Here is a 10,271-nt window from a genome sequence, read left to right on the forward strand (position 1 = left end):
TTGACAATGATGACATTGGATATCCAATAAAGCTCTCTCTTCCCAATGGAAAGGGATCGGCCATAGTCAACTCGGTTGACCCAATGGTAAAGAGAGAGGCGAAGTCTGAGATAGTCCCATTATCAAGGGTCCATAGGTAACTATTGCCAAAGGAAGGGGCATTGGTTACGAAGCTGCCAAATTTACCTAAGGATGTTAAAGTCAATAAGTTTGGCTCTACTTCAGGTAAAGTCCATTGTCTAACTCTATTAAGTACATGCTGATTCTGATCGCGAAGATGGATTTCAATCGCATGGTTCGGTGATCAGAATTTTGGGCTATTACTTAAGAGTTATGATATTTATATTGCTTAGGAATAGATAACAACAAGGTTTTCATATGGATTGTAAGGATAAGTTTTTCCGCAAAGTTTTAAAATAAAAGAAAAAGGTTTTGATTTTATTTATTTTAAGTATCCTTACAATGGCATTTGTGAAAAGTTGTTGCCTATAAGATTCCATTGATAGCAATATTGGAAAAATGGATTTGATTCTTTCGGTTGTGGTAGTGTCTAATATTACCAAATAAGGAAAGATTCTCATCACCCAAGGTTCAATTGGACCGAAACTTGGAATCATGCAAGTTGTATAGTATGATGAATGAGAACTTTCAGCTTGGAAAATTAAGACTAATTCCTTATGTGAATAAGGAAAGGACTAAGGGATCGAGTACACATTCTTGTGCACTGGTCAAGTCCACCACAAAAGATCAAGAAGACTATTCGTCATGATTTACTTAAGTTCAGTAAATATGGTTATACTTATAAGTTTAAGTATAAGTCTGTAGCATTGGAGAAGTTTCAATGTGAGACAGAACGAATAAGAAGAATCAAAGTATGGCAGAAAGATAAAAGTTTCTCAAATCTGAAAAGATGGGAGAGTACTTTAGTATCATGTTTATGATCATCTTAATGATTAAGATACCATATCACAATTGGTCCTCTAAAGTCATCTTAGTGCATTCTTATGACTAAGAAGAGGAGTCATGAATTGTTGATATGGTTAAATCAAAAAGATGAGTCATACTTCGTTCCAAAACAATTCTTAGAGTCATACTCCAAGATTGTAACTTGAGTGACATATCTTAAAGAGGGTTTGTTAACACTAGTCAAATGTAAGAGTAAAAGGTTATCTACTCTTGTACATTTGAAATTGGTAAGTTGTGATGTTTTGGATAAAACAGAGACCAACTTAGGCCAATTGTGTAAAATGTTAGTCTTGATAAAGAATCCGCACTATCTCTTGAATATTTGACAAGGGAGTCTTATATGTCAAGAGGACAGTGGGAGTCTTAAAGCTCTTGAAAGTTTCAAGACTTAATCAAGAATAAAACCTAAAGTCCTTCACTAGCACACGACTTGAGGTTTATAACCTATCGTGTTGAAATTTTTGTGCCTATTCAAGTTGGCTTTGCATAGGAGTTCTGAGAGTTCTCAATTGGTTGCACAACTACTTGGAAGCAATGACAGGCACCTGAGCTGCCAAATGGCAAGAATTCAAGATTGCACAAGTTTAATCAATATGAGTTTAGATTTGTCACTAACCTTGTCTTGTGATTATGGTTTTGACAAATTCACATGGATAAGAACACATACACTATTAAATCTAAGTGTCATAAGGTTTCTCTCCGATTCATGAAAATGATGGTGAGGAAACACTTTCACTAAGTAGATTTTAGCTAGATAGCAATTGTAATATTTGCATTCTCAAAGTCGTTAGTGGAGCGTATGTGGTTTACCGGCACACTAACATGGACTTGTGAGAAGTGTCAAAGGTCTAAACAATTGAGACTATGATTACGGCATCACTTTTCATAGTTCTAAAATTGTTTAGACACACATGTGAGCTATCTAAGAGAGGTGTATGATTTTGATAAAGTTTTATCAAAACAATCTAGTATCAGAAATCTGAACTTTGGTAAGAAAGTCAGCTGATTTCTGAGTACATGTCAAAGCTAGTGGGAGCATAAGTGTTATGCTAATAATCATCATGTTAGTGGGAGCATGATAATTAGGACAAAGGTTGCAAGTTAGCAATGTTAATTATAGAAAACAAAAGTTTCAATTCGTGAGGTTGCAGGGGTTGAAAAAGTTGTTTTGCTATAATTAAGGGAGAGGAAATTATACTTCATTTCAATTCTAAAAGCTTAGATTGAGATTTTAATCGTATTTAATCAAGGATATATATATGAATTTCATGTTGGAATGGCTCAACATAAGGAAATTCTATATATGGGTCCATTATTTGCGTTCTAAAATTCGATTATGATTACGACATCCCTTTTCATAATCTGAATTTTGAGAACTTGGCAAGTTGAAATGGAAATATTGTAGCAAAAGACTGGTCTAGAATCATGTCTTTATGTGAGACAACATGAATCGTGTACCATTTGCTTTAGGTACATGATCGATTGCATGTGCTATAATATTTGTCATTTCTAAATTTTTCCAAATGCCCAGAGGCATTAAGAAGGGAAAAGGTCTAGAATTGGATATGACTAAAATGATTAAGCAATTGTTGAGGACAATCTGAGGTTTACCAAAGATTGGTTGCTCAGGGACAGTTGGAAGTATAGTGCTAATTTTGGAAGGACCATATTGACATATTCTGAAAAGAGGCATCTCTTATTCAGAAGTGATAGTCAAAATGAGAATATGGAGTTGTCTCCATAGGTGGAAGTTATCTGTGTAAGATTAGAAAACTTAATGCAAGAAGCATGTCCAAAGCAATGTACTTTGAATATGAGACTTAGTTTCCATGGAGTTGATCTCCATTGGAATACCTTATAATGATTGTTGACAAGTCTTTGTGACTTTGTACATATTCATTACATGAGGGTCAGTGCATATAAGTTTAAAATCTAAACAGATTTCGATAAATGATAGGAATTTGAAATTCTCACATTTTTCGATAAGGATTTGGGAGTGTGAAATTAGAATCATTGAAATTATGTTCAATTGGTTTATTTCACAAAGTAAGGATCATAGACAAACATAGAGTGCATACTTGGTGTATGGCAAAGCTATTGTTTAAGAAAAACATAGTGTACATGCTTGGAGCATGGGACAACTAGTGTTTTTAATTCAAGTATAAAGTTGATAAAACCGAAACAATGAATAATGAGTAATCAGTATGGTGATAAATAAAAGTGTTTATTTATATTCATAGGGTTTGATACCATATTTGATTCATTTATTCTTGTGTTTCACTTTGCATGTTTTGACTTCCAGAATAACTAAGTCGCTCTTCCTGAATGATTAAGTTATTCAAACCATCCACAGTCGGTCATATGTTGGAAGTAGATATGAATCAAGACTGTCATGGGTTGGTTTGTAGAGGTCCAAGTTGGTGGACAAAGTGGTGCTACAACACTCATGAGTGCTCATAAGTTCTGAGTATTGGATTCAACCCGCGCTCATTTGAATCACTTCATGGATTTTATCACGAGTGATCATGAGACGATAATATCTTATATTCTTCAAACCTAGAGATATGAGTTGTTACTATGAGTTGGTTATACATTGATTGCACGAAAACGCATTGGTAACTCGATGTTATAAAATGTGCCTTTGTGTATGATTAAACAAGTAGTAGAACAAGCCATATGAGTCGAAGTTTATCCATTCCTTTTACCTTCGGGATAAAAGCGATATCTATGGGCCCCTCGATGATTTAAAGATGATACATGTGAGTGCTTGGCCAAACCAGGACTGATTTGATTTGTTCAATCAGTCAGTCATCATGAATCGGAAATCGGGAAACAACAAATGGACAGAGAGAATGATTGATAATCCATGTCTCAGTCTATATGATATCTAGAATGGAGGAATATATGATCCCTTATCTAATGGACAAGTCATTGACAAAGGTCAGAGTTCATCGACAAGGTCAGAGTTCGACAGAAGCTTTTGAGAGCTAGGATTGCTGATCGGTTCCTGAAGTCATACGCAATAATAGTTTTAGACTTATCCAAGTGGGAGACTGTTGGATTAATGTCTAAGTCCATAACTATAATTGGTAAGACTTGACCCGACCCGGCATGGTCCATTTGGGTTGCATGGCATCATGCATTTGGATAGACTATAATGAGAGAAATAACACTTAAGGTTGGTTAATATATTATAAGTTCTAATATATTAATAAGGTTATTTAATTAGTATTGATCAAGAGTTAATTTGGAATTAATTAAGTGATCAAAAGGAGACTAATTAAATATATGGGTTGATTGTGTAAATCATTCATTCTTATATATGTGGGCTTGTGATCCAAGATTCCTTATATTGGACTAAGTCCATGGGGTGACCCATGGATACTCCATGGAGGTTAAAATCCATGGAGCATAAGGAATGGGTAAAGTTATGAGTTACATGGTGTAACCCTAATAGCCACCATATAAAAGAATCCCATGGCTCAAGAAATCGTGCACTAATGTGTGAGTGTGAGGGCTAGACGATTTCAAGGAGTGTTCAAGTTTCTATGAAGTTATTCCAAGTGTATTTGGTGTTGTGTGAACCATTTGAGGTGTCACACTTGGGGCACTAGGCACTCAAGCTTCATGAAGACATTCTACATCAAAGAGGTATGTATTCTATCTTGTTATATTTATTATTTTGTATGCTAGATTAGGATAATACCTTGGATGTTCATAATTATATGTATAATAGAGAAAACATAGATCCAAGGTATTTAGGGTTGCATGTACACTTAGGAGTGTTAGAATGCTCATAACCCAACATCTTGTGGTTCGTGAAAATGGTGCACTTGGTACCATAAAGGTAGTGCCTCCAAATCTTCAAGGGGAAGACCACAGCTCCCAATTCGAGATCATGGGTGATATAATTCACCTCATGTGTCTTTAGTTATTGGGACGCATAAGCTATCACCTTCCCCCACTGCATGAGTACACAACCTAAACCCTGATTCGACGCATCGCAGTAAACTACGAAGTCCTCTGTTCCCTCTGGTAGTGATAGTACCGGTGCACTACAGAGTGCTCGCTTCAGAGTTCGGAATGCAGCTTCTTGCTTATTTGTCCATTCAAAGGGTACACCTTTTTGTGTAAGCATGGTAAGTGGCTTGGCTGTTTTGGAGAAGTTCTGAATGAATCTCATGTAGTAGCCTGCGAGACCTAAAAATTAGCGAATTTATGTGGGTGTCGTTGGGATCGCCCATCCTTCAATGGCTTTGACCTTAGAAGGATCCACATGTATCCCTTCTTGACTAACAACATGACCCAAAAAGTTCACACTACGGAGCCAGAACTCACACTTAGAGAGTTTTGCGTATAAATTTTCGGTTCGTAGGGTTTCCAAGATTTGCCGGAGATGTCGGCCATGCTCCTCTTTGCTTCGAGAATAGACTAGGATATCGTCGATGAAAACAATGACAAAATTGTCGAGGAATGGTCGGCGGATTCGATTCATCAGGTCCATGAATGCGGCAGGGGCATTCGTTAGACCGAAAGGCATTACAACAAATTCGTAATGTCCGTAACGAGTTCGGAAATCGGTTTTGGGGATATCCTCTTCCCGGACCTTGAGTTGGTGGTATCCGGACCGTAGATCTATCTTAGAGAAGTAACTTGCTCCTTGGAGCTGGTCAAATAGATCGTCGATTCGCGGAAGTGGATAACGATTTTTGATAGTGAGCTTATTTAGTTCCCTGTAGTCAATACACATCCTAAAGGAACCGTCCTTTTTCTTAACGAAGAGAACCAGAGCTCCCCAAGGTGAGAAACTGGGTCGGATGAATCCTTTGTCCAAAAGTTTGCTGAGTTGGATGGACAGTTCTTGCATCTCCGCAGGAGCCAACCTATAGGCGATTTGGCGATGGGTGTAGCTCCTGGCACAAGGTCAATTCGGAACTCGACTTGTCTTTCTGGGGGTATCCCCGGAAGATCTTCATGAAAGACATCCGGGAAATCGCAAGTCACTGGGATGTCTCGAATATTGACCTCTTCCTTGGACTTATCCACTATATGAGCCAGAAACGTCAAGTCTTTCTTTCGTAGATACTTCTGTGCCTTAATGCACGAGATAAGACGAAGGTTCGTGCTGGGTTTGTCTCCGTATATAATTAGGGTTTCGCGATTTGGGAGGTGAAGGCGAACGACCTTCTCGTGACACATAATTTCAGCATGGTGGGGGCTTAACCAGTCCATGCCGATAATCACATCAAAACTCCTAATAGTTATAGGCATCAAGTTTATTTGAAAGACGTGATGATTTAAGGTCAGGGTACATCCTATGTAGATTTCCCCAGTGGATTCTGTTTTCCCATTAGCCATTTCCACCGTAAAGGTTTCATTAAGCTTCTGGGGTTGTTGTTTTAACAAGTGTTTGAATTTATTACTCACAAAGCTTCGTTCTGCCCCGGTATCAAATAGGATGCATGCATAAGTATGGTTTAGGAGAAACGTACCGGTGACGACAACAGGATCCTGAACCAATTCTCCTTGACCCATGGTCAGCACTCTCCTTGCTCCTCCATTCCCAGGGTTGTTGACGTTGGGGCAGTTTCGACGGAAATGCCCAGTCTTTCCACATCCATAACATGTGTGGCTTGGCTCCGCGTTGTTGTCGCTGTTGTTGGTGTTGTTGTTGTAGTTGCGGTTGTTGCTGTTGTTGTTGTTGTTGTTTCCTTACTGCTGGTTCTGGGGAGGATAGGTCCTGCAGTATTTTGATGTGTGACCCTTTCTATTGCAACTGGTATAATGTATCTCCCTGCATTCGCTATTGTGATGGAGATTGCACTTGTTGCACTTTGGGAGATTCCTGGAGTACTGCCTAGGGGCACTTGGAGTAGATGAGACTGGAGCATGTGGTGTGGAGGGAACTTGGGTGGTTGTAGCATTGACTGTCACTGTTTGTTGTTTCTTTGACGACTCTGAGCCTTGTCGCCCTTTTCTCTTGTTATTCTTTCCTTTCTTGTTGTCACTTTCCTTCTTGCCTTCAGTTTCCCCTTACTTCTCGCCCTTCTTGTTGTTGTGGTCGTACAGTTTCTTGGCCAACCTCTTGGCACTGTCGAAGGTTTTAGGATTTGCAGCTATCACATTTCCTTGAATTGGGGAGGTTAATCCCCAGATGAATCGTTCGATTTTCTTTCCCTCTGAAGTAATCATGCCAGGGCACAACAGTGACAGTTCGCTAAACCTTGATATGTATGCATCAATGTCGGAGTTTCGGACGGTGAGATTTCATAACTCTTGCTCCATTTTCTGAATTTTGCCACGCGGGCAGTATTCGGCCATCAACATTTCTTTCAACTCCGCCCACGGCATGGCATTGGCTACGGGGAGAGTCATGGCCTCTACATGTCCATTCCACCAGGTGAGAGCTTGGTCAACGAATGTGCGGCAAACTCCACTTTCATCTCCTTGGGGCATTCATATATCTCGAATACCGATTCCACCTTTTCAATCCATCTCTTTAGGGTTATCATTCCCCCTGTGCCATTAAATGTTCGTGGCTTGGCGTTGGTGAAATCTTTGTAAGAGCATGTCTTGGTAGGCCCTTGGTTTATTCCGTTGTTCGAACCTCCAGCCCCTTGTCCATTGCCTCCACCATTGTTCCCTTGGTGGATTTGCGCCATGCCTGCTGTGACTGCAGCGGATACAGCTGCTCGAAATGCAGCTGAGTTGATTTCTGGTGGGGTTGGCTCAGGGTTTCCACGGGTGGGTCGCTGAGGCATCTTTCTGTCATGGAACGGAAAGATGTTGAGTGACTAAAATTTTTGTGAGTTTGTGGTCCTATAAACAAGGTGTATTGCATGTACTTAAGTAGTTTCACATATTAATCATACAATCATGGAAACATAACACATAACAGATAACAACATCACAATACAACACATATATTTTACCACTAATAATATCCGTACTTTGATACATGAAAATTTGCTCGAAAGAGCATACATAAAGGGTACAAGTTCGGCAGTGTAACGACTCTATGAGTAGTGTAATCACTTAAACATTGAGTCGATGGTATATAAGCATAACACTAAAGACGGATACGACTAGTCCTAGTCATGGTGGGATGTGCCAGGGGGTGGTGCTGAGGAAGTGGACGCTTCCTGAAGGCGAGCCACCTGTCATTCCGCGTCTCAGAGTCGAGCCTCCCACCTCACCTGCCTCATGTGGAACTCTCGAATAACCTCTCGCGTCTCCTGTTCTGCACGCTCAACTCTAGTCCGCATCTGGTGCATCTGATCGGCGATGCTCTGAGCTAGATCGCCAGTGTTCCGCAATCGTCTCACCATGACTGGAAGCGCGCGATCAGCCGGTCCTCCCTCCCTCAAGTCGTAGAACTCGCGTGCCATGCCAAACGGGGGTCGCTATCCCTGTTGCCTGCTCCATCTCCAAATGTCGATACCCCAGGGGGGGTGTAGGGCCAGTTGGGCCCATCCGATGAGTGGGCACCCTAATCGGGTAAGGGTGGTTGATGACTTCGGACTCTGCGTCCGAATCACCGTCATCGTCATCGCTGGGTTCCTCCTCGAGGTCTCCTTCGACTTCTTCCTCTTCCAGGTCTACCACTGGTTCAGCAGGTCCGCCCTCGACTTCCGCCTCAGGTTCCTCTTCAGACTCCTCCTCGGGGTCTTCTTCAGGTTCCTCTTCCAACCATCCGTTATTCCCCTGGTTAGGGAAATACGGATCTCCAGGGTGATGGAAGTCGGCCATACTGTCTGCGAGAGTGTATAAATATACTACTATTATTCCTAAGATGTTTTAATTATTATGTAAATTGAGTTGATGTTCTCTTCTTGGTAACAAAGGGTATGTTTTAAGTTTACCGACCATCGCGATTTCCCCAGGGCATGTGATAGTTGTATTCCGGAGGAAATGTAGTTGATCAGGCTACATTCGTCCCTTAATACAACTGTGAACAGCCCTGGCTTAACCGAGATGTCAGGATCATCTTATTTGATTTGGTATTACGTTCTTTTTCCTATATCGCACAAGTAAAGGTGTTTTATCGTTATATTTTATTTGTTTTGTTCAGAGTTTTTTAGTCCCTCTTTGGTTTATAGTTGCATATCAATGTGTGGTTAGATATGCCAGTTCACTATAAACAGAGCTCTGATACCAACCTGTCACACCCCCGAACCAGACGGCGGAAACGTCTGAGGGCTCGCGTGACTTAAATTGAATATCATCACAATGAATATACATGAAGCATAACATAAACATCACCATTCATTAATACATTACAACTGACCTTGTTCACACCAAGTACATTGTCTAAATATCACATATCCATAGCATAAATTGTTTGAGAGTTTTCAAAACATAACATCCTAACACACTTGGTATTGTTCTTCGGCTTATCTGTTACCTGAGAATACAAGTTATTTTGAAAACGTCAACATATGGAATGTTGGTGAGTTCATAAGCAGGGTTGATATGAAAATGTTTTGTGTAGTTTATAAAACCCAGAAAATCCGATATTTTCTGAAAAGACAATTGTTTATACTAAAGTGTGAAGATCCATAGATTTATGTATGAATGATTTCAAAGCGTGTATAAATGAGAAGTTTTGCATTATAGTTATTGAAAATACAAGTGAATGGTGTTGATTTCCTCGAAAAACCCGATGTTTTCCGATAATATAATATAATTATTTCGAATTATTATACCGTCACAACGAATGATTATGAATTCCCTTGATTACTCAGATAGTATTGGATTTATTATGCGAGTCGTTATAACCATGCATGATAATGACTAGTTCGTCTGTCTTGGCATTCTAGTGAACGCCAGAATTGATCTTAAGATTTTGTCACCCTAGACTGGCCGAGTCTAACTGTAGCGAACAACTGAGGTGTGGGGGAGTCACCCCCGTATAGACTACGACCGACACTTAAAGGTGTCGCCCGACACTTATAACTACAGACTACGACCGACACTTTGATTATAACTACAGACTACGACCGACACTTAAAGGTGTCGCTCGTTATTACTCACTTAATCCAAACGAATTTGATTACCTTTGATTAACGACCTGATTTTGTTTACTTGAATTGAAGGTAACCCTAACAGACGAGGAGAAGAGGATTACGAGGTCCTACTAATTACGTATGTTATTTAGGGCTGTTGAGTATACGAAGGACGCGTTGGCCCACTTCGCATATGATTTATTTAGACCTTACTAGCAATGCTAATGGGCCACTGAGGCCCAATAGCATGTAAAAGCCATTGAGGGTCCCTTAAGCATGTAATTGGGTCGCATGAGGCCC

Source organism: Lactuca virosa, chromosome 6 (genome assembly GCF_052849685.1).
Source record: "Lactuca virosa cultivar CGN04683 chromosome 6, Lactuca_virosa_CGN04683_v6, whole genome shotgun sequence".
Taxonomy (NCBI): domain Eukaryota; kingdom Viridiplantae; phylum Streptophyta; class Magnoliopsida; order Asterales; family Asteraceae; genus Lactuca; species Lactuca virosa.